The 25,425-nt window shown below is 43.8% G+C and overlaps 4 non-coding genes across 4 annotated transcripts; all 4 read right to left on the minus strand.

Annotated features, from left to right (window-relative positions):
- Window positions 1-2,111: 2,111 nt before the first annotated feature.
- On the minus strand, window positions 2,112-2,184 carry trnav-cac (transfer RNA valine (anticodon CAC)). The gene has a single exon. It is a non-coding gene; the product is annotated as a tRNA-Val (tRNA).
- Window positions 2,185-3,126: 942 nt separating this feature from the next.
- Window positions 3,127-3,199, minus strand: trnav-aac (transfer RNA valine (anticodon AAC)). The gene has a single exon. It is a non-coding gene; the product is annotated as a tRNA-Val (tRNA).
- Window positions 3,200-19,891: 16,692 nt separating this feature from the next.
- On the minus strand, window positions 19,892-19,964 carry trnav-cac (transfer RNA valine (anticodon CAC)). Its single transcript has one exon. It is a non-coding gene; the product is annotated as a tRNA-Val (tRNA).
- Window positions 19,965-21,536: 1,572 nt separating this feature from the next.
- trnav-cac (transfer RNA valine (anticodon CAC)) lies at window positions 21,537-21,610 on the minus strand. Its single transcript has one exon. It is a non-coding gene; the product is annotated as a tRNA-Val (tRNA).
- Window positions 21,611-25,425: the final 3,815 nt, after the last annotated feature.

Genomic DNA, 25,425 nt, shown 5'->3' on the forward strand with positions numbered 1-25,425 from the left:
GCAATCGGTCATTTCTAAACACGTTCCCCAGAAACAAGCCTAGACCTGTCTGGACTTCTAAAGATCTTTCCCAGAACCCCCCGCCCTACAGGAAACGGTCACCCATCGCTTAAATATTAGCCCTCAACGGGCAAACAAAGCCCTTTTAAAAACATTAAAGTTTGAAAGATCTTACTTACCTCCACAGAATAATCGTTTCTTATGTTTTTCGGCTGGTTTAGCTTTTTGCACCGCTGTGAAGGTAAGAGACATGTTTAACCTTTAACCACACCGCTTTATAAAAAGCTTTAACCTCTTACAGGCTGCAGATATATACTCACAGCTATCAGATACCGGGGCTGACGGCCTTTCAGATTCTTGAAAGGTTACGGTTCTCGAAGGTAAAACGAAACAAGCCCTCGATGTGGAAGGCCTTTCGTTGTCTCGAACCACATTTCTTAATACTGTTAGACAGGATAATTTTTTTAAATTAACAAAACTGGACTCAAACATCTTACAGAATCGTTATACAAACAAACAGGGGTTTAGTTCTTACCCGGTCGGCAGACAGCCTGTCTAGGGATAACCACTTCTCTTGGTCGATCCTCGGAGACATTAATCACAGGCCTTTCGATAGTTTCTGTGTAATTAAAGAGACCGGCATTAATATATATCAAAACGTTTTCATAACTCTAATGAGCCGCTTCAAAACCACACACACCCATGCATAAGAACCCATGAGCGCAAACACAAAAATCTTACCGTCGTTGTTCCAGATGATCTCCTCAGCGTTGGGAATGAACTCCTGTTGACTGGCTGAAAAATAATTTTACAGAACTTAAAACAGATGTTATAGCCTTATTTACAATACATGCACACAACACGCTCTGAGTCAATGAAAATAATCTGAAGACTTGCCTAAAAACTCGTTTAAATCGAATCGCTGATGTTGTTTCCGGACATTGTTGATCTTTAGTCTTAAATCGAAAGGTAAGTATGAGTCTGTCGAGCTGAAGACCAGACCTTCATACTTATACTGATGGCCACATGCCGGATCTGCTTGTAAGGCATTGTTCTGGTCTGGCCTTTGTGCCGCCCTGTTACCAATTAACATATCAAAACCAACCAATAAAATGACACTGCATCAAATTTCAAATAGAAACCAAGATGGAGACGATCTCTCTCCTCTCTACTCTAAACTTTTATTAGAACCTTTTGGTCTCTCAAAAAAACATTTTTAAGCATCAAGACCTATAGTCAACAACCACTAAGAATATTTCAGGCCTTTATAAGCACTAAAAAACAACCTGAGCCTAGAAAATAACTATAAAGATCTAAAATAACTAGCGCTTTTACAGTGATTTTTTTTTATTTTTATACCGATGCTTTGTTTGGTATTAAACAAGTCACAAACTACTCAGAACAGCGTTTATCCCCGCAAAAGAGATATTTGGGTTTATTTTACAAAGCTTATAAATTATATAGGTTAAAAGTATTCTGAATGTTTTGATATCACACGCCATACCAACTGTTGTCTTCTACACCTTACGGTAGCAACAAATCTAACTACTGCTTTACTTTAACAATAATAATGACGGCGACCACGATGACAACAAGAACAACAACAACAAGAACAACAACAACAACATCATCATCATCATCATCATCAGATTTTAATTAAAAGTGGCTACACCAGCGTTTACAATTTCAACCTGTCGACGGACGGACGCTCTGAGTGCATCGATTTCGGGACACTTCGGAAACTCTTTCAAAGGCAGGACGACCTGCGCTCTGACAGTGCCTGCGTTTAGCCCTACAAGGTGATGCTGAATGGCTTGTTCAAACGGCTGGTGGTCTTCCGTCACCACCAGACTATCAGAGCTATACTGCGCCTTCAACTACATAAGAGTAACAGCAATGTCGCCGATCCTGCTACGGTCGTATTGTAACAGCAACAACATGTATCGATTTTAAAAGTGTCAGTTCCAGTGCCTCGCAAAGCTACCCTTCTGCGATTGTTTGTTCTCAAGGTCAGGATTTCTTGCCACTCCGAGGAAGAGAAAACGACGGCCGGCCTTGGGGCAGAGAGATGGCGACGGGTAACACGGCACTGGCACGCGTGCACCGCGGGTTGTTTCCGCCCGGTTTCGAACCAGGGACCTTTCGCGTGTGAGGCGAACGTGATAGCCACTACACTACGGAAACCGACCCGTCCTGGTGTTTCAAATGGCTCCCATCGAAGCCGGCTGGTAAAACGCGCACAGGGGTTTCCCGTGGGCCAGCCTGTGAGATAAAGGTTTCTATTTTCACTGACCTATTTTGCATTGCTAAAGGGCACATCAGGACACTTTGGAAACTCTTTCAAAGGAAGAACGCCCTGAGCTATGACAAGACTTACACTTACCCTAACAAGGTGATGCTCAATGGCTTGTTCAAACAGCTGCTGCTCGTCTTGTGCCACCATCAGACAATCACAAAGCTATTGTGCCTTCTACACCTTACGGTAGCAACAAATCTAACTACTGCTTTACTTTAACAATAATAATGACGGCGACCACGACGACAACAAGAAAAACAAGAACAACAACAACAACAAGAACAAGAACAACAACATCATCATCATCATCATCATATTTTAATTAAAAGTGGCTACACCAGCGTTTACAATTTCAACCTGTCGACGGACGGACGCTCTGAGTGCACCGATTTCGGGACACTTAGGATACTCTTTCAAAGGCAGGACGCCCTGCGCTCTGACAGTGCCTGCACTTAGCCCAACAAGGTGATGCTGAATGGCTTGTTCAAACGTCTGGTGGTCTTCCTTCACCACCAGACTATCAGAGCTATTGTGCCTTCTACACCTTACGGTAGCAACAAATCTAACTACTGCTTTACTTTAACAATAATAATGACGGCGACTACGACGACAACAAGAACAACAAGAACAACAACAACAACAACATCATCATCATCATCATCATCAGATTTTAATTAAAAGTGGCTACACCAGCGTTTACAATTTCAACCTGTCGACGGACGGACGCTCTGAGAGCACCGATTTCGGGCACTCCAATGAAGAAAAGCCACCCACCGCCTGCGGGGAACCACGAGGGCAAGCAGGACGAAAAGGGCCGGCCCAAAGCAGGCTGTTTCCGCCCGGTCTCGAACCGGGGACCTTTCGCGCGTTAGGCGAATGTGATAACCGCTACACTACGGAAACTGACAACGCCGCCTCTTGCTTCAAACGGTTACCGTTGGAGCCTGCTGGTAAAACGGGCTCAGGCGTTTCAGGTCGGCTAGACTGTGAGATGGCGTCTGAAGTGCCGCGAAAGGATGCCATTTTCACAGACCTGTTTGGCATTGCTAAAGGGCACATCAGGACACTTCGGAAACTCTTTCAAAGGCAGGACGCCCTGCGCTCTGACAGTGCCTGCACTTAACCCAACAAGGTGATGCTGAATGGCTTGTTCAAACGGCTGGTGGTCTTCCGTCACCACCAGACTATGAGAGCTATACTGCGCCTTCAACTACATAAGAGTAGATAGTAGGGTTTTTTGGGCGCGGCCTATTTTGTTATGACGTATGCCCTAAGCTTATTAATATTCCTACGTCATAATTGGGGGGCGTGATTTTAGGTAGAGTTATTTCCTTAATTATTCCTACGTCATATCCGTCAGAAAGTGTGCACCCATAAAACCCTGAACAACAAGGCCACCCATAAATACCCCCACCCCTCTGAAGGCAACGCCCCGAAACTCTCCTCTCTATTTAAGAACCCGCGCTTCTATTAGGCAATACCTCTTTAATTCTCAGCTTCTGAAACATCCCGCTTCTTCAACATGTCCAGCGACATCAACATGAAACCCCGCAAGAAACAATCCCGGGCAAGGGTTCCTGTACTCACCAATTTGAAGATTGAACGCTCCTGGGTGTTGTTCTGGGGGGCTCGACGGGGTTACCGCTTTAAAAGGGATCCCAGCTATGTTGGAGTGGAGCTTCTTGCTTTGGGAGAGAAGGAGGGTACGTTGGAACCTTTTGAGACGGTAATTGAATACTCTTATGAGGACTGGTTGAAGGTGATGGCCTGGAGAGATCTGGGGCTTGTGGATAAGACTCTAGAAGGCTTGCAAGAGGGTCCAAGAGAATGCGAAATGGAGTCTCCGACTCAGGGTTTTGAAAGGTGTGAATGGGAAAGCTTGCAGAACTACGACAGACGACGTGTGGGGTTTTGGAGGGGGGTCTGACGGCTCAGGGGCTACTCTCTTCTAAGAGGGCGGTGTGTCGTGACGTAGTGAAGAGATAGGATAAAAGGTGCAACAATTCATTCATGGTTTAAAATTAAAGAGAATGTCTTACCCGAAAGCTGCGGACGTCGACAGGCTCTACAGGCCTCTTCAAACCCGGGATCACCCCTGGTTCTATTCCCCATATTTTGTATACACTCTGGAACCCTTTGACTGTGGTTACTCTCCAAGACCTCAGACCCCGGTCCCTCAGGACGAAACAACATGCGGTGCGATGGATGTCCAAATGAGTCTCGGGGATCCCCAGCCTCTGGAGCTCATGGAGGGCCTCGATTTTGCCGAACTGTCTACCGTCTGTGTGTCTCAGGAGGGGGTCAGTCCAATGGATGGAGAAACACCCCACAAACCACCAGGCGACCCAATGAGCATCGGACTGTCCCGGGGGCGTGATGAAGACGCAGGATTTTTGCCCGGGGTATGTGACCAAGTAAGCAGAGTGGTTAAAAGCACCCTGGTGTATATTCTGAGTGCTCTCATCGACCGAGCTCTGAAAGAAGTCTGTCGGGGGTGTGAAGTGAATCACCCCAGTCAGTTGAGACACAGTTGTTTGTTTGAACCAGACCGTTACTATTTCCTGTTCTATTTCAACGTGTTTTACAGAAGACTGAACAAACCGTGGCTGAAACCGGCACTAATCAAGGCGCTCTCTTACTCCCACATACATGTCACTGTGGGACAAGTCCAGAAAATCATAGATGAGATTTTGCTGGAGCTGAAAAAGGAGCCGTTTATAATAGAGAAACTTGGGCAGCTGCTCAATGACCTGGATGAGCCGAGTAGAAAAACCGCTGGCAAGCTAAAAGCTTATTTCTTCCGTAAAGAAGTTAAAGCTGGGGGCAGCGACGAAGAATTCGACATCTACGCCACTGATTCAGACTCTGACCTGAACTAAGGGACTTTGAACATGGGGAATGTTCTGGACTGCTTCTGCAACTGGTTCTGTCATCAACACTCTGCAGCTAACCTGAGAGCGCTATTACACCATGTGCTTGACAGAAAAGTAGGCAACGCGAGCCTTATCTCTACAGATTTAACCATCGATGAGGATCAACTTTCAAACCTGGAAAAGTTAATGGCTGCTGTAACAAAGACCGGGGGGTACGAACACTTGGATGAAGGGCTCAAGGGGGCCAAGAATGATATTAGGCCATTTCATCAACATCTGTATGACCTTTTACTGAGCATGTTTAATACACCTCTGTTTACTTTTAAAATAGGTCATATTGTTGTTTTATTTACATATGTAACTGAGGTGTGTGCCTACAAGATAAAGAAACAGGTATATTTGTTGATATAGATCAAGTAACCAATCATCTGATTTCTTTTTGTCTGGACCGTAGAAAAAATTGTTGTGTATGTTATACTTTTCTCAAATGTCTAAAAAGGGGTATCTGCTCTCCTGAAGTTGAATAAAAAACCTTGTATAAAAACTTTGCGCATAGTGTGGGTCTGTGTGGTTATTTGACAGAATGACTCGGCAAGCTCCCCAAATGCAGGAACTATACTACAACCCAGCCAAGATTGGGGGTTTGGCGGGTAAGAAGGGTTTTCAAAGAGGACTCGCTGAGGCCGGAGTGAAGGTTAATGATGTGGTTGTTTCAGAATGGTTACGGGAACAAGACGCCTATACCTTACATAAACCTCTCAGGATTAACTTTAAAAGAAACCGCGTATATGCAACTGACATAGATTCACAATGGCAAATGGATCTAGTCGATATGTCAAATTTATCAAAACATAACAATGGTCACAAATTGATGTTGATGTGTATCGATGTGTTATCAAAATATGCCTGGGCTCGCATTCTACATAATAAAACAGGTCGGGCGGTGACAAGGGCCTTTGAGGATATATTGTCCCAGGGTCGATGTCCTAAAAAACTGCAGACTGATAAAGGAAAAGAGTTTCTCAACAGAGAATTTCAGAATCTACTGAAGAGACACAAAATACATCATTTCACCACCGGTAATGAGCTTAGGGCATCGGTAGTGGAGAGGTTTAACCGCACCATAAAGACCAAAATGTGGAGATATTTTACAGCGGTCAACACGTTCAAGTATTTTGATAAAGTTCAGGATTTTATCGATGCTTACAACCAAGGGTATCACACCAGTATTAAAATGAAGCCTTTAGATGTTGATCAAAGTAATTCTTTTAAGGTCTATAAAAAATTATACGGACCATTTATTAAGAAGGGAAAAACTACTTATTAGTTCAACATCGGTGATGTGGTTCGCGTTTCAAAGCTAAGGAGTACTTTTGCCAAAGGTTATGAACAAACATTTTCTGACGAATATTTTACAGTTACCGAACAGTTGGCTAGAGACCCCCCCGTGTACCGGTTAAAAGACTATGACAGGGAGGATATAGAAGGAACGTTTTACGAAGCCGAGTTACAAAAAATTATTGTGGGTAAAGACAGTGTATACAGAGTTGAAAAGATATTAGCTGAAAAAACCCAGAACCGGAAAAAATATGTGTTGATGAAATGGCTTGGATGGCCTGAAAAGTTCAATAGTTGGGTCCCGGAACAACAGGTTTGCGATATTCAATCCTTATAACAACATGCCCGCGGGTGTGTTGGGGGCATTACTTTCGATTCTCAAGATGGAATCAGGAGGCTTCTACGTGACTCTACCCAGTAATGCCTCTCTCGATATATATCCTAAAAATGAAATATCCAGTTACACGGTACAATTTGGAAAATCTATAGATCTAAGGGGGTCGTGGGAAGTGGGGTTAGCGGAAATACAGTATCCTTACACTTGGGCTGTTTTACAAGATACGAATGCCACCTTCGCCATTTTTGATGATGTTAAAAAGAGTCAATGGACATTCACGATACAAGGAGGTTATTATGACAATGTGGATAAAATATTAGATGAGATGCATAAACAGTTCACAAAAGGCACCCCCAACATCAAGCTATATTACAACCCTATTAAAAACAGAGTGTACAAGGTGTCAAAACCAGGTATTAGCATTCAAACCAGCGGCCAACTGGGGCGTATATTTGGGTTCTATTCTGACACAGAGAGCAGGTTCTCAGAAGTGGTGGGGCGGCTTTTACACTCTTTATGTGTATACGGATATCATAACCCACCAGAGGGTTGGGGATAGTTATGTCCCCCTTTTGAGAAATGTACTTATTAAAGGTAAAAGCAATGACATGGTCACAATTACTTATGACAAACCACACTACGTACCAGTCTCAAAGACCCACTTTGACAACATCACGATCGAAGTAAAATCGGATCAGAATATCAACGTACCCTTCCGCTTCGGTAAAGTTAATGTCAAACTACATTTTCGACCCCTGAAACAGTGTGTACATTATTAAAATGGCTACCTCGAGGGGTTATGTAGATCCTAGCGCCTATGTGGATTATTACAAGATGCAAGATGGAACGGCTTGCCCGGTATTGTAGGAGCCCCCACAATGTATGGCGCCGGTCGAGGAGGACTCTTTCGTGGTCTCTTTAGAATGGCCATACCCCTGCTTAAGAGAGGCTTTGCTATAGCCAGACCCCACTTGAAATCAGCGGCTAAAAATATTGTTAGTGACGTGTTCACCAATGTTATGAACTGGGCAGCTAGCCATGAGCATCAGGAGGGTTCGGGTCTCATGGTAATGGCGAGGAGGGGGGGTAAAAGAAGAAACAGCATGTGTCCACCAGGGCGCGACAAAGATCCGTGGCTAACAAAAAACGAAGAATCTCTCATTCTCCAACATATCGTGGAAACACTCGGAGAAGGAAGCAGCACAAGAAAAAACCTGCAAAAAGAAAGTCTCAAAGAAAGAAAAATAGAGCCTCAGGATACATCTTTTAAACATGTCTTTTGTCCACAGTCTATCGGAAGAATGCGTCAAATCAGAACTGGATCTGTTTACAGTTCCATAGACTCAAACGAGTATAGATAAGAGCATATATGTAGAGATTCCCCCTCTTTCTGCAATTTCAGACACGGCCCCTCTGGAGTTTTTTATAGCTGGCTATGGCGAGGATTATATTGATTTGAATAACACATTTATTTTAATGAACTGTAAAGTGACTGATGAGGATGGCGATGCAATCGAGAAGACGACCAACGCTGGGGTCATCAATTACCCGGTGGCCACCATGTTTTCACAGGTGGATGTGACCCTGGGAGATCGGCTCATTAGTCAAAGCAGCAATACTTACCCCTATAGAGCCATGATGGAGTGTATACTTAATTATAGTGAGGAGACCCTAAGCAAACAGTTCAGCCCCGGCCTTTTCTTCAAAGACATCCCGGAAGCTATGGACGACAAGGATCCAGAGGGACTCAATAAGGGTTTGCAAAAAAGAATGGCCTTTTCAACAGAAGGGAGGACCTTTGAGCTAATGGGGCATATCCATGCAGACATATTTTTCCAAGAAAAACTCATGCTCAACGGGGTAGACATTAAAATTAAAATGATCCGTAGTAAAAGTGCTTTTTGTCTGATGACCCCTGATACTGAAAAATATAAACTGACCATATTATCGGCCTCGCTGTTTGTGAAAAAAGTGTCCGTCTCCCCGGCGGTTAAACTAGGACACGCGCAGGCGTTAATGACGGCAAACGCCAAGTACCCGATTGAAAGAGTCTATATGAAAGTCCACAGTATCCCCGCAGGGACACGGGTGATGAACCAGGAAAATCTGTTTCTAGGACAGCTCCCAAAACAGGTTATTATAGGTCTCGAAGATAATGATGCATTTACCGGGGTTTACAACAAGAACCCCTTTAACTTTAAACATTATAACGCGGAATTTATAGCGTTGTACGTCGATGGTGTGCAGGTTCCATCCAGACCTTTTCAACCTGACTTTGAAATCGGCAATGCGGTTCGTGAATATGACAGTCTAGTACTGGCTACGGGTCGCCATCTCAAGGATCAAACTCTGCTGATCGATCGCCGGGAATACTGCAGCGGTTACACCCTGTACGGTTTCAACCTGACCCCTGACGAAGAGTGTGGGCAACATTTTTCACTGATGAAGACGGGCAATATGCGTTTGGAGATGCGTTTCAAGCAGCCTCTACCACGCACTGTTAATATGGTCGTGTATGCAGTGTTTGACAACATTATTGAGGTGAATCAGAGGAGAAACGTTATGTATGATTATTATTAAAATGAACACCAGAGAGCTCAACCACATCATGAATGCCCTGGCCAGCACACGGAAACTGTTTCAAGGAGTCTACACCTGCGATCAGCTGACTAAATTTAAGGTCAAGAATTTACCTGCAATGTACATAATCAACACACACCCTAAAAATATGCCCGGAGAACATTGGCTGGCTATTTATCTAAGGGAGGACCACCGTGGTGAATTTTTTGATTCCTATGCAAACCCCCCGGATTTCAGACCTTTCCCTCGGAAGATCAATAACTTTCTGCTCAACAACTGTCAAGAAACCATTTACAGCGGTCGTCAAGTACAAAGTCTTCAGACCTTCACTTGTGGTCAACACTGTGTGTTTTTCTTATATCATAGATCTAAAGGAAGGTCATACCCCGATATTATGGCCTTGTACAGTGAGGATTTAGGCCAAAATGATAAAAAAGTGGCAGAGTTTGTCAGGACACTGTGGATCCCCCCTTATAACACAATGACTTACGACCCTAGCCAGCCGTGTATACAGATGGGGTGTTCTTGTGAGGATTTTAAAAGATGTCATGCGTGTTAAGGTGAAAAAATAATGAAAACAGCCTTTGAATCATTAGTTTTGTTTTTATTCAACACAATTCTTATACAAAGCAGGGGTTATGGTATAAATAAATGTACAACATTTGAAAAATAAAAAATAAAAATAAAAAAATGTTTGTCGGGTCATTATTTACAGGGGAGACAAATAAAAACATGAGATTAATAAGCTTCCCAACGATGGATAGATCCTGAGGATGGTCGCTCAGCACGGTCAGAGTAATGAGATATCGGAGTCAGATCAGGCTCCACCTCTTTACACAGACGGATTTTTTGTCGCGTTTCCTGGTTAGGAACTGTTGATTGGGGCATGTTCAGACAGGCCATCGCCTGTAGGAAAGCATTCCAGCCTACAGGTCGGCGACTATCGGGTACCTTATTAGTGCTAGTGACACTCTTCAACAAATCAAACATGTGTGAACCTTTGATCAGTTGTCCTTTAAAAACAAATTCACCCTGTTCATTCCAAGCCGTTACCCGCGGTTTCTGAACCATTTTGTGCAGGATATATTCTGCATGTCTTTTGCTTCTGGCCGGCATGTTTCTCAAAACATCCGTTACAACATCTCCCTCTGAACTCTCAACAGGTTCGGTCACCGCAACATCTTTATCAACCGTACCCCCCGCATCAGCCCCAGAACCATTTTCTTGAGAGGCCATGGTTAAAGTTAAAATGTTTTGATCTTTTTCACCCTGTCTAACCAGACGGAGGTAGCGCTGTAACGTGTTGGTATACAACTGGGCTTTGGAATACTGATTTAAATCGGCCCTGGCCTGTATAGCTTTCATTTCAGAGTCCAGGTTGTTTTCGGCCGTTTGTCTAATGGGCTCTGGCCCGACAACATTTTTTCTCAGTTTCTCAAGCTGCTCCTGAGGGATCAAAAACATTTTCTGAGCATATTCCATTATTAACCCACTCTGGAAGCTAGAAGACTGGTTAGGAAAGGCACGGCTATGCTCAACAGCGGTCCTATAAAACCCCCGGTTTGATTAATCTTCTTTCTTTTTCTTTTAATAGAATACTTCTTATTAGCGATGATCTTGATAACCGCTTTTTGTTTTTTGAGTTTAGAATGTTGAGAAGGGGTTAGGGGTATATTACCGCGTAAGATGTTAAAAGCTATTTCACACAGGGTCTCGATCAAATCCGAGGGGGCCCCTGCCAGCACAGCTTTCCTATGGCGCGGGCTCCTCTCAAATAACATTTGCAAAAGCGGCAGATTTCTTTCAATCCGAACAGACATTCTTATTTATTTCCTTTTCTTTAGCACATACACTGCCGGCCAATCGGGCGGGCACAAACCTGTTCTGAGGCGAAAGTCTTCTGGGGTTTGTGCTTTTAAGTCCGCAATCAAGTACCCGTAGGGTTTTTTGGTGGCATCCTCAAATGCCTCCAAAGAGAACTTGGTCTGGTTAGGGTACATTTGACGAGCCAAGACGGTGACCTGTAGTTTATCTCTGGGGTTTTTAAAAAGAATTATATAATTGGCATATAAATTAATAGTGCGGCTTTTTTTACCTTGAAAAAATAGATTTTGAACTAAATAAATAATACTTTAATTCCTATGATGAGTGTACTTTGTGAAAGCTTTTTCCACTTCACTGTTGTCACCGGCCTGCTCCATCAGGTCATCAAGGATCACTAGGTTAGTTTGACCGGGCGGGAACAAGTCATCACCACACAACGAGGCGGGGAGACCTTGCACAAATTTCAGATTATTTTTTTTCGAAGCCAAATCATCGTAGAGAGGTTGCCAGCAAGAGTAACACCACACTATGTTGTCAAGAGCTTGGGACACGGTTGCGTCCACATCTTCTATGATGTTCTTTATAAGATAGCTCTGCCCCGAATTGGAGGGACCGGCTATAATACAGGAGAAAGGGTGTTGAAGTCTGTTATCAAAACCACCGCTAATATCCATAAGGCAGAGTGGTATAATCAGTCTTCAACACTCTTTTATTGTACACCACTCTGAACCGTTTGTTTAGTGATCTATTTTCCAACGTGTACCCCTTTTTATTGCGATAGATCTGATTTCCGGCTGTAATAATCTCACGAGGAGGCGCGTCTTTCTCGTTACATAACTTTCTACCAGGGTCGTCAGAGACTTGATGTTAATGAGCTTGTTGTTACAATGGTTCAGAGTGAAACCCTTAACTTTCATACAGGTCTTACCCGCAGCCGTTCTGTATGCGTAAGTCTTAGGACCCCCTGAAACAAACTCCACTATGTGGTCCTGAGGATCTAGTTCGCTCGTTAACTCCCCAAGGTAGTCCCCGAGGGGAGGGACCCAATCCCCTGGCCTGGTGACAAAGATTACAGAGTCAGTATCATGATAGAGCGTGCGTTACTGCAACTGATCCATTAAGTTGTTCAGTTCAAGCCGGGCGTAAGCCGTGGTAAAAACCGCTATGAAAACATTAACGTTCCCCTGTTTGGTGGGGAAATCTTTAGGGGCCCTCCACTGGACCTGTGCCACGTGGTCATTTAAGAATTGAAAGTGTGATACTGCATGTTGTTTGGAAAACATAAATTCTATGAACAGTTCAGGGGTTTTAATCAAGGTTGTGTTTAGACGGTAATTTCTTTCCCCAAACTTACCCCACAGACTGTTTAAAATCAGTTTGGACATTTGTCTCTTGGCGGGGTTTACAGTTATGTTCCCCGGCTCTAGACGGATCCCTTCCTTTTCAAAATATTGCTGAACGTATCGCTCTTTGGCCGCGGAGTCAACACACCATGAGGGATAGCCCGATGCCTCCTGTTTCCCTATCAGATGGGTCATAATGTAATCAGCAAAAAGAGTATCAGATTTTTCAGAAAAATGCCAAACCTCATTCACCTTACCAACTGTAACCTTTCTCCACCGCCTTGTCAAGCTCAATGCTACACCAGACACCCGTCAGCGCTCTCTCTTCATCACTGTGCAGACAAGAGGTAGTTTGATTTTCAGTTTCCACACACGTTCTACACAGAGGGAACATCAATTTTCCCGAACACCTGTAAGGCAACACGGGTAAGAACAGCTCGCGAGGAGGGTACATGGTGACTTTGATCAAACCAAAGTAATGTCCGATTTCGAGAAAGTCACGATAAACAATGGTTGGACACCCCACCGGGTACATTTTGGTCTTGTTGACATAAGGGTACAGACTGGTGAAATCATAGTAATCTACTCTCTCACCCTCCTTTACCTCATAATGTAAACAGAGGGCGTTGGTACGACCCCCAAATAACGCATCCCGGGGCTCTAGACGTTCAGGAAAGTCCAAGGTTTCCATAAACCGTTGTACCCCCGCTTCCTGTTGCTTCAGGGTCGTCCACTCGTGTTTCCAAATCACCAGCACGTTCAAACCATAGGTGTTTTTTAAAGTTTCAATTCGTTCCTGGAAATCATAGTACATATCACCGCAGAGTTTTTGTGTTACGGGGTTAAAGGTGTTTGGGTCGAAGCACTGAGGACAGCCATGGTAAATACAACCTGCAAACTCATAAGCGGTACGCCGCCCGGACACGTCGCTAAAACCGTCTAAGTCATAAGGCCCCATTTTGACTTCCCCTTGATTTAAAGCATGTCTGATGAAGATGTTATCCCGGGCACTCAGGTATTCCAGCCACTGTATGGAGACAGTCGAAAAGTTCTTTTGTCTAGCACGATAGTTGTCAGAAGTGGTGACCGCTATAGTGTTTTTCTGCAAGAAATTGGACCGATACATTTTCATGCAGAGAGACGCTATGGTCACACTTTGCAAAGGGTCGAGACCCGATGTGTTGATAACCTCGGCGCGGAAACGCACACAGGATTCTTTAAGGATCACCACATCATTTTTACAATAAGCGGCCATCTCTTCTCGGAAATCAAAAACACCTCCCTTAACCGTATTGTACCATTTAAAGAATTCCTCCCTCTCATGAGACATCATAGTATCAACCCCATAATAAGAGGCGGGCGGGTAGGACCCTCGATAATTTTGAGTGTCCTTAGTATTAAAAAAATGGCAGAACCAACCTTTCTTCTGAGCCTCAAAACCCAGAGCCTTAGGCAAAGCGCTCAATTTCATGGGGAGGAAATTTAACGAGTCTATGTAACGTTAGTTGAAAGCTTCGTCGGTGAAACACATGATCTTGCTACCCTGAGCTATTATTTTTGGGGTCACCCCATTTTCCACCAGATACTTCATCAAAATGTAAGAATCATAACCCTTAGCATTGTGGGCAATAAATGTGTAATTGAGGTATTTTGGACCGCGATACCGCGTAAAGAAATCCCTGACACAACTCTCACCGCTAGCTGACCACTCACGATCCAACATGTCAATACAGTGTATATAATTAGCAACGTGGACCCCGTTTTCTTGCCGGCATTCAAAAGCAAAAAAGACATACCGGTTGTGCGGCGGCTCCTTTTTAACCGGCTGAATAAAGCACTGGTGTTCGGACCCCGGGGTTAAATCAGCATTACAGATCCTGCATCTCGGCTCCAGACATTTGTGTGGTTTAACCTCATGAAAACGGTACTGGAGGCAACACTGCGGGCAATATTTAGTTTGATCACAATAACTCCGTTTTTTAACCCCCTCAGCAGCGGCCCTCTGTACCTTATGCTCGGAAAAACAGAACGCTGAGAGACAAATCCTTAAGCAATCTTTACATCGGATGGTAGGGGCCAAACCCTTACGACATTGCGGATTGAAACAGACGTTACAGTAACCGTCACAGCGGTGCTTAAGCTTATCATTGAAGGCCTTATAACACCAATGACAAACATACGAACAACCCAAAAAAGCCGTCAAACTCTTTATTCCAAAGTAATGACTATCACTTAGGAAGAGAAACAGTGTCTGTGTATGGGTTTCAGGATGTATCTGAAATTTCACAAATACTTCCTTTACCTCACAACGGTACCACAAAACAATTTTTAAAGACAACAACTCCTCAAACTTGGTGATGTCTGAAAAGGCAACCATCTGTTGAGAGTTTAAGCCGGCCCTCTGATGAAGCATTAAAGCCTCTTGCAGAGCTTGGGGTTCAGGCATGTCGGGGGTGAGTAGTTTTATTAAACTGTAAGCAAAACAGAGCTTATTGTCCCCACTGGAACTCACCACTAATTGCCTGAGCTTGGTCCTAATTATGTCGTTCTTCAAGCATTTCGACAGTCTTCTAAGCGCCCCACCCTCAGGGTTACGAACCACATTCATTACCAGAGACAGACTTTCATCAGCTAAGATGGCTGCGTTACTTTGCAATAACGCTTCGATTTTAGCCAGACATCTAAATTATCTCCACTCAGCATTACAGATAGGTTGCTAAACAAATCATCCCCTCTGAGTTCTAACTGTACAACATCTCGAGGTCTGACCCTTTCAGCAACCTGTTCAAGCATTTTCTGCAAGGCCTCGTGTATGTTGACAAATATTTCTGCATAATTGTCACAATTTAAAAGTTCTGCAAAATTAAAACGCTGAATCATTTCAAAATTGTTATAGGCCGGTCTATCTATAATCACGGGATCACTGGTACTCTTGGACACATCATCATTTTGAACAAAGCCTTCACCCCCTACATTCTCACAGAGCATGTCCTCCACAGCCTTATCAGTCTCAGAACCCTCCACATTCCGAACACCCCCACTGCTGACATCTACAAAACCCCCTTTTTGAGGAGGCTCATTTAAAGCCTGTAAAAGTCCTTCAAAGATATCCAACCGGTTAATGTCAAGACCCTCCTCTATAGTGATGGCTGCTTCTGCCGCCATCCTGTGTTCTAATTGTCTCAAATCATTTATAATAGGGGCAGAATTTGGTCGGGGTAGCTCCTCCAAAGCCTCCACCATTTCAAACAAATCGGGGTGAACTAGGGGGTGAACCTCTATAAGCGCTACCGGTGGGAGGTGGTTATTTAGATCATTGACCATCTGTAACAGGTCGGGGTTCACCGGTAAGTCTGTTAATTCACATTCTATCAGTGGTAATTGGGGGTTATTTAAATCATTTATCATTTGTAATAGTTCCAGGTTCATTGGGACATCAGAGGAGTTCACAACAGGGCCGGGGATGTTCTCTCGGGAAGGTCTTTTTGGGGCCCTAGCTTGTTCATAATCCTTTAGTTTGTGAGTTCTTTTACCAAGTCAGGACATTTTTTAATTTATTTTTTATTTTTCCAACAACCCACAATAGTAAGGCGTTTTGTGTCAATTAAAACATTAAATACGGTACAATTCGTTAGTAAGGGTATTAATAAGGGTGTTTTGGCTCTCTATCACCAGGTTTTGCCCCACTAACACAAGTCTTTGATTTTGTAACAAAGTATGTAGCAACTCATGCCGACCTTCAGGAAGTAGCTCCGGGGGCTGGTGGCCTGGCTCAGCTTCAAAGGATGGTCGCTCCGGTAAATCTCGGTCGAAGGAGGCAGGGAGCGAGCGTATACTCATGGACGGAGACCAAGAAGGCCTTTGCGGTAACACCCTGGCCAAGCGCGGGGTACTGTTCCGCGTTTCTGTAGCCAAGAAACGGGTCTGGGGGGACGATGTTGAAACCAGGCCGTCGTTGGGTGGTGTGTCAGCCCTGACTGACGGCGACCCCTGAGGTTGTTGGATGCCTGTATTTGTTCCGCCCGACAATGCGGCGGGCTAAATCTGGGGTGTTGAATTACCCCCAGAAGGCTGTGGCCTGAGTAGATGTTGGGGGGTCTCCAAGACCACCGTGGGGGATCCTCTCGGTGATCTCACCGGGGAAGATGTTTGATCCCACTTAGACGGGGTAATTGTCCTCAATAGCTCATCCACAGAATGACTATCCCAAGAGTCTTGGGAAGAATAAAAATATACATTACATTTACATCTTTAAACGGCGACAGAAATCAAACTTAAAACAACATGTCCAGGACATTCAAAACCTTTAGCTTTTTTAGACCTTTGAAAATAGCCTTAGACATTCACTACAACGCCTTATTATTTACAGACAATATATTTATTAGGACTTGATAATAAATGTAAAACAGAGAAGCCGCTGTAAATAAACTGTTTCTTAAATGTTTCTTTAAAAACTGTAATATTGTTAATAAAACACACACACACACAACAACATTTCATTTTTAAACGAACCTTCCAAGTGTAAACGCTTCCTGATCCCGGGACTTCCTGTTTCACAAACGTTTTCACAATCTGTTTAAATATTAAATACAATGAACACCTTCAAGCCTTTTCCTACAACCACTTTAAAACAGAAGTATAATAGCGGGAGATAAGCCAAACAACTTACTAAACCCTTTCGGACGGCTTTACTTCCTAACCAGACGGTACGGCAATCGGTCATTTCTAAACACGTTCCCCAGAAACAAGCATAGACCTGTCCGGACTTCTAAAGATCTTTCCCAGAACCCCCCGCCCTACAGGAAACAGTCACCCATCGCTTAAATATTAGCCCTCAACGGGCAAACAAAGCCCTTTTAAAAACATTAAAGTTTGAAAGATCTTACTTACCTCCACAGAATAATCGTTTCTTATGTTTTTCGGCTGGTTTAGCTTTTTGCACCGCTGTGAAGGTAAGAGACATGTTTAACCTTTAACCACACCGCTTTATAAAAAGCTTTTACCTCTTACAGGCTGCAGACATATACTCACAGCTATCAGATACCGGGGCTGACGGCCTTTCAGATTCTTGAAAGGTTACGGTTCTCGAAGGTAAAACGAAACAAGCCCTCGATGTGGAAGGCCTTTCGTTGTCTCGAACCACGTTTCTTAATACTGTTAGACAGGATAATTTTTTTAAAATTAACAAAACTGGACTCAAACATCTTACAGAAACGTTATACAAACAAACAGGGGTTTAGTTCTTACCCGGTCGGCAGACAGCCTGTCTAGGGACAACTACTTCTCTTGGTCGAGACATTAATCACAGGCCTTTCGATAGTTTCTGTGTAATTAAAGAGACCGGCATTAATATATATTAAAACGTTTTCATAACTCTAATGAGCCGCTTCAAAACCACACACACCCATACATAAGAACCCATGAGCTTAAACACAAAAATCTTACCGTCGTTGTTCCAGATGATCTCCTCAGCGTTGGGAATTAACTCCTGTTGACTGGCTGAAAAATAATTTTACAGAACTTAAAACAGATGTTATAGCCTTATTTACAATACATGCACACAACACGCTCTGAGTCAATGAAAATAATCTGAAGACTTGCCTAAAAACTCGTTTAAATCGAAGTCGACATTGTTGATCTTTAGTCTTAAATCGAAAGGTCAGTATGAGTCTGTCGAGCTGAAGACCAGACCTTCATACTTATACTGATGGCCACATGCCGGATCTGCTTGTAAGGCATTGTTCTGGTCTGGCCTTTGTGCCGCCCTGTTACCAATTAACATATCAAAACCAACCAATAAAATGACACTGCATCAAATTTCAAATAGAAACCAAGATGGAGACGATCTCTTCCTCTCTACTCTAAACTTTTATTAGAACCTTTAGGTCTCTCAAAAAAATATTTTTAAGCATCATGACCTATAGTCAACAAACCACTAAGAATATTTCAGGCCTTTATAAGCGCTAAAAAACAACCTGAGCGAAGAAAATAACTATAAAGATCTAAAATAACTAGCGCTTTTACAGTGATTTTTTTTTTTTTTTAATAGCGATGCTTTGTTTTGTATTATACAAGTCACAAACTACTCAGAACAGCGTTTATCCCCGCAAAAGAGATATTTGGGTTTATTTTACAAAGCTTATAAATTATATAGGTTAAAAGTATTCTGAATGTTTTGATACCACATGCCATACGTACTGTTGTCTGAGCCCACCCCCGCCACCCATGGTGTGAGTGATTTAGCCTTGAGTGTTGTGATCTATTTAGCATTGAGTGATCAGTTGTTTTTATTTTTTAAACGATTCCTTATCATCAGGGATTGAGACTGCTAAAATACCTTAAAAGCATATCCTTATCTTAAGTCTAACTCTTATGAGCTTTAAGACCCTAGAATGTATTTAAGTAAAACGACTGAACACATTATGTGAGAGATAAAATATAACCACAGCTTTTTTTTTTTTTTTTTTAAAACAATTAACCTATACACACAAACACCCACACACACACCCTCTTTTTTAATTTTATTTTTTATTAAATTTGAGGGGAGAGACAGAGCCAGATACAGTGTGGATAACATAAGTACCCTATGCAAAACAGGCATTGTTAGGACCTGGGATCATAACAGACAACAGAACTTGTTGATCTTATAAAATGATTGGGCGAGAGAGAGAGAGAGACACACAGAGACAGTGTGAATATGATAAACGCACTATTCAAAACTGGCATTGTTAAGACCTGGGACCATTACAGACAACAGAACTTGTTGATCTTATAACGGTTTAGATTTACTAAACCATTACATGTATATTTTAAAAAGACCCCCAAACACTACAGGAAGAGCCGACCCATTCACACTCTACAGTTGACCAACAAGAACAACAAGAACAACAGGTTATGGGCGGCCTTGTTGTTCAGGGTTTTATGGGTGTACACTTTCTGACGGATATGACGTAGGAATAATTAAGGAAATAACTCTACCTAAAATCACGCCCCCCAATTATGACGTAGGAATATTAATAAGCTTAGGGCATACGTCATAACAAAATAGGCCGCGCCCATAAAACCCTACTATCTACTCATAAGAGTAACAGCAATGTCGCCGATCCTGCTACGGTCGTATTGTAACAGCAACAACATGTATCGATTTTAAAACTGTCAGTTCCAGCGCCTCGCAAAGCTACCCTTCTGTGATCGTTTGTTCTCAAGGTCAGGATTTCTTGACACTCCGAGGAAGAGAAAACGATGGCCGGCCGCGTTACAGGGACAGATAACAAAGCACTAGCACGCGTGCACTGCGGGTTGTTTCCGCCCGGTTTCGAACCAGGGACCTGTCGCGTGTGAGGCGAACGTGATAGCCACTACACTACGGAAACCGACCTGTCCTGGTGTTTCGAATGGCTCCCATCGAAGCCGGCTGGTAAAACGCGCACAGGCGTTTCCCGTGGGCCAGCCTGTGAGATAAAGGTTTCTATTTTCACTGACCTATTTTGCATTGCTCAAGGACACATCAGGACACTTTGGAAACTCTTTCAAAGGAAGAACGCCCTGAGCTATGACAAGACTTAGACTTACCCCAACAAGGTGATGCTCACGGGCTTGTTCAAACAGCTGCTGCTCATCTTGTGCCACCATCAGACAATCACAGAGCTATTGTGCCTTCTACACCTTACGGTAGCTTTACTTTAACAATAATAATGACGGCGACCTCGACGACAAAAAGAAAAACAAGAACAACAACAACAACAACAAGAACAATAACATCATCATCAGATTTTAATTAAAAGTGGCTACACCAGCATTTACAATTTCAACCTGTCGACGGACGGACGCTCTGAGTCCACCAATTTCGGAAACTCCAATGAAGAAAAGCCACCTACCGCCTCCGGGGAACCACGAGGGCAAGCAGGACGAAAAGGGCCGGCCCACAGCAGGCTCTTTCCGCCCGGTTTCAAACCGGGGACCTTTCGTGCGTTAGGAGAACGTGATAACCGCTACACTTCGGAAACTGACACCGTCACCTCTTGCTTAGAACGGTTACCGTTGGAGACTGCTGGTAAAACCGACCCGTCCTGGCGTTTCGAATGGCTCCCATCGAAGCAGGCTGGTAAAACGCGCACAAGCGTTTCCCGTGGGCCAGCCTGTGAGATAAAGGTTTCTATTTTCACTGACCTATTTTGCATTGCTCAAGGGCACATCAGGACACTTTGGAAACTCTTTCAAAGGCAGGACGCCCTGCGCTCTGACAGTGCCTGCACTTAGCCCAACAAGGTGATGCTGAATGGCATGTTCAAACGGCTGGTGGTCTTCCTTCACCACCAGACTATCAGAGCTATTGTGCCTTCTACACCTTACGGTAGCAACAAATCTAACTACTGCTTTACTTTAACAATAATAATGACGGCGACCACGACGACAACAAGAACAACAACAAGAACAACAACATCAACAAGAACAACAACATCATCATCATCATCATCATCAGATTTTAATTAAAAGTGGCTACACCAGCGTTTACAATTTCATCCTGTCGACGGACGGACGCTCTGAGTGCACCGATTTCGGGATACTTCGGAAACTCTTTCAAAGGCAGGACGCCCTGCGATCAGACAGTGCCTGCACTTAGCCCAACAAGGTGATGCTGAATGGCTTGTTCAAACGGCTGGTGGTCTTCCGTCACCACCAGACTATCAGAGCTATTTTGCGCCTTCAACTACATAAGAGTAACAGCAATGTCGCCGATCCTGCTACGGTCGTATTGTAACAGCAACAACATGTATCGATTTTAAAAGTGTCAGTTGCAGCGCCTCGCAAAGCTACCCTTCTTACATCGTTTGTTCTCAAGGTCAGGATTTCTTGCCACTCCGAGGAAGAGAAAACTACAGCCACCCTTGGGGCAGAGAGATGGGGGACGGGTAACACGGCACTGGCACGCGTGCACCACGGGTTGTTTCCGCCCGGTTTCGAACCGGGGACCTTTCGCGTGTGAGGCGAACGTGATAGCCACTACACTACGGAAAACGACCCGTCCTGGTGTTTCGAATAACTCCTATCGAAGCCGGCTGGTAAAACGCACACAGGCGTTTCCCGTGGGCCAGCCTGTGAGATAAAGGTTTCTATTTTCACTGACCTATTTTGCATTGCTCAAGGGCACATCAGGACACTTTGGAAACTCTTTCAAAGGAAGAACGCCCTGAGCTGTGACAAGACTTACAATTACCCCAACAAGGTGATGCTCAATGGCTTGTTCAAACAGCTGCTGCTTGTCTTGTGCCACCATCAGACAATCACAGAGCTATTGTGCCTTCTACACCTTACGGTAGCAACAAATCTATCTACTGCTTTACTTTAACAATAATAATGACAGCGACCACGACGACAACAAGAACAACAAGAACAACAGCAAGAACAGCATCATCATCATCATCATCATCAGATTTTAATTAAAAGTGGCTACACCCGCGTTTACAATTTCAACCTGTCGACGGACGGACGCTCTGAGTGCACCGATTTCGGGACACTTAGGAAACTCTTTCAAAGGCAGGTCGCCCTGCGCTCTGACAGTGCCTGCACTTAGCCCAACAAGGTGATGCTGAATGGCTTGTTCAAACGGCTGGTGGTCTTCCGTCACCACCAGACTATCAGAGCTATACTGCGCCTTCAACTACATAAGAGTAGATAGTAGGGTTTTTTGGGCGCGGCCTATTTTGTTATGATGTATGCCCTAAGCTTATTAATATTCCTACGTCGTAATTGGGGGGCGTGATTTTAGGTAGAGTTATTTCCTTAATTATTCCTACGTCATATCCGTCAGAAAGTGTACACCCATAAAACCCTGAACAACAAGGCCACCCATAAATACCCCCACCCCTCTGAAGGTAATGCCCCGAAACTCTCCTCTCTATTTAAGAACCCGCGCTGCTTTTAGGCAATACCTCTTTAATTCTCAGCATCAGAAACATCCCGCTTCTTCAACATGTCCAGCGACATCAACATGAAACCCCGCAAGAAACAATCCCGGGCAAGGGTTCCTGTACTCACCAATTTAAAGATTGAACGCTCCTGGGTGTTGTTCTGGGGGGCTCGACGGGGTTACCGCTTTAAAAGGGATCCCAGCTATGTTGGAGTGGAGCTTTTTGCTTTGGGAGAGAAGGAGGGTACGTTGGAATCTTTTGAGACGGTAATTGAATACTCTTATGAGGACTGGTTGAAGGTGATGGCCTGGAGAGATCTGGGGCTTGTGGATAAGACTCTAGAAGGCTTGCAAGAGGGTCCAAGAGAATGCAAAATGGAGTCTCCGACTCAGGGTTTTGAAAGGTGGTGAATGGGAAAGCTTGCAGAACTATGGTAGAGTGGTGAAGAGTCTATCTCTAACTACAGATCGTAAGGTTTTGTTTAGCAGTACCCTGATTACAAACCCTATTGAAGGGGGTGTGGAGGATCCAGAAAAACAGGTTACTGAAATTATGTTTGACGCCGTCTGACGGCTCAGGGGCTACTCTCTTCTAAGAGGGCGGTGTGTCGTGACGTAGTGAAGAGATAGGATAAAAGGCGCAACAATTCATTCATGGTTTAAAATTAAAGAGAATGTCTTACCCGAAAGCTGCGGACGTCGACAGGCTCTACAGGCCTCATCAAACCCGGGATCACCCCTGGTTCTATTCCCCAGATTTTGTATATACTCCGGAACCCTCTGACTGCGGTTACCCTCCAAGACCTCAGACCCCGGTCCCTCAGGACGAAACAACATGCGGTGCGATAGATGTCCAAATGAGTCTCGGGGATCCCCAGCCTCTGGAGCTCATGGAGGGCCTCGATTTTGCCGAACTGTCTACCGTCTGTGCGTCTCAGGAGGGGGTCAGTCCAATGGATGTAGAAACACCCCACAAACCACCAGGCGACCCAATGAGCATCGGACTGTCCCGGGGGCGTGATGAATACGCAGGATTTATGCCCGGGGTATGTGACCAAGTAAGCAGAGTAGTTAAAAGCACCCTGGTGTATATTCTGAGTGCTCTCATCGACCGAGCTCTGAAAGAAGTCTGTCGGGGGTGTGAAGTGAATCACCCCAGTCAGTTGAGACACAATTGTTTGTTTGAACCAGACCGTTACTATTTCCTGTTCTATTTCAACGTGTTTTACAGAAGACTGAACAAACCGTGGCTGAAACCGGCACTAATCAAGGCGCTGTCTTACTCCCACATACATGTCACTGCGGGACAAGTCCAGAAAATCATAGATGAGATTTTGCTGGAGCTGAAAAAGGAGCCGTTTATAACAGAGAAACTTGGGCAGCTGCTCAATGACCTGGATGAGCCGAGTAGAAAAACCGCTGGCAAGCTAAAAGCTTATTTCTTCCGTAAAGAAGTTAAAGCTGGGGGCAGCGACGAAGAATTCGACATCTACGCCACTGATTCAGACTCTGACCTGAACTAAGGGACTTTGAACATGGGGAATGTTCTGGACTGCTTCTGCAACTGGTTCTGTCATCAACAGCTAACCATGCAGCTAACCTGAGAGCGCTATTACACCATGTGCTTGACAGAAAAGTAGCCATAGCGAGCCTTTTCTCTACAGATTTAACCATCGATGAGGATCAACTTTCAAACCTGGAAAAGTTAATGGCTGCTGTAACAAAGACCGGAGGGTACGAACACTGGGATGAAGCGCTCAAGGGGGCCAAGAATGATATTAGGCCATTTCATCAACATCTGAATGACCTTTTACTGAGCATGTTTAATACACCTCTGTTTACTTTTAAAATAGGTCATATTGTTGTTTTATTTACATATGTAACTGAGGTGTGTGCCTACAAGATAAAGAAACAGGTATATTTGTTGATATAGATCAAGTAACCAATCATCTGATTTCTTTTTGTCTGGACCGTAGAAAAAATTGTTGTGTATGTTATACTTTTCTCAAATGTGTAAAAAGGGGTATCTGCTCTCCTGAAGTTGAATAAAAAACCTTGTATAAAAACTTTGCGCATAGTGTGGGTCTGTGTGGTTATTTGACAGAATGACTCGGCAAGCTCCCCAAATGCAGGAACTATACTACAACCCAGCCAAGATTGGGGGTTTGGCGGGTAAGAAGGGTTTTCAAAGAGGATTCGCTGAGGCCGGAGTGAAGGTTAATGATGTGGTTGTTTCAGAATGGTTACGGGAACAAGACGCCTATACCTTACATAAACCTCTCAGGATTAACTTTAAAAGAAACCGCGTATATGCAACTGACATAGACTCACAATGGCAAATGGATCTAGTCGATATGTCAAATTTATCAAAACATAATAATGGTCACAAATTGATGTTGATGTGTATCGATGTGTTATCAAAATATGCCTGGGCTCGCATTCTACATAATAAAACAGGTCGGGCGGTGACAAGGGCCTTTGAGGATATATTGTCCCAGGGTCGATGTCCTAAAAAACTGCAGACTGATAAAGGAAAAGAGTTTCTCAACAGAGAATTTCAGAATCTACTGAAGAGACACAAAATATATCATTTCACCACCGGTAATGAGCTTAAGGCATCGGTATTGGAGAGGTTTAACCGCACCATAAAGACCAAAATCTGGAGATATTTTACAGCGGTCAACACGTTCAAGTATTTTGATAAAGTTCAGGATTTTATCGATGCTTACAACCAAGGGTATCACACCAGTATTAAAATGAAGCCTATAGATGTTGATCAAAGTAATTCTTTTAAGGTCTATATAGAATTATACGGACCGTTTATTAAGAAGGGAAAAACTACTTATAAGTTCAACATCGGTGATGTGGTTCGCGTTTCAAAGCTAAGGAGTACTTTTGCCAAAGGTTATGAACAAACATTTTCT

Source organism: Amia ocellicauda, assembly GCF_036373705.1.
Source record: "Amia ocellicauda isolate fAmiCal2 chromosome 11 unlocalized genomic scaffold, fAmiCal2.hap1 SUPER_11_unloc_2, whole genome shotgun sequence".
NCBI lineage: Eukaryota > Metazoa > Chordata > Actinopteri > Amiiformes > Amiidae > Amia > Amia ocellicauda.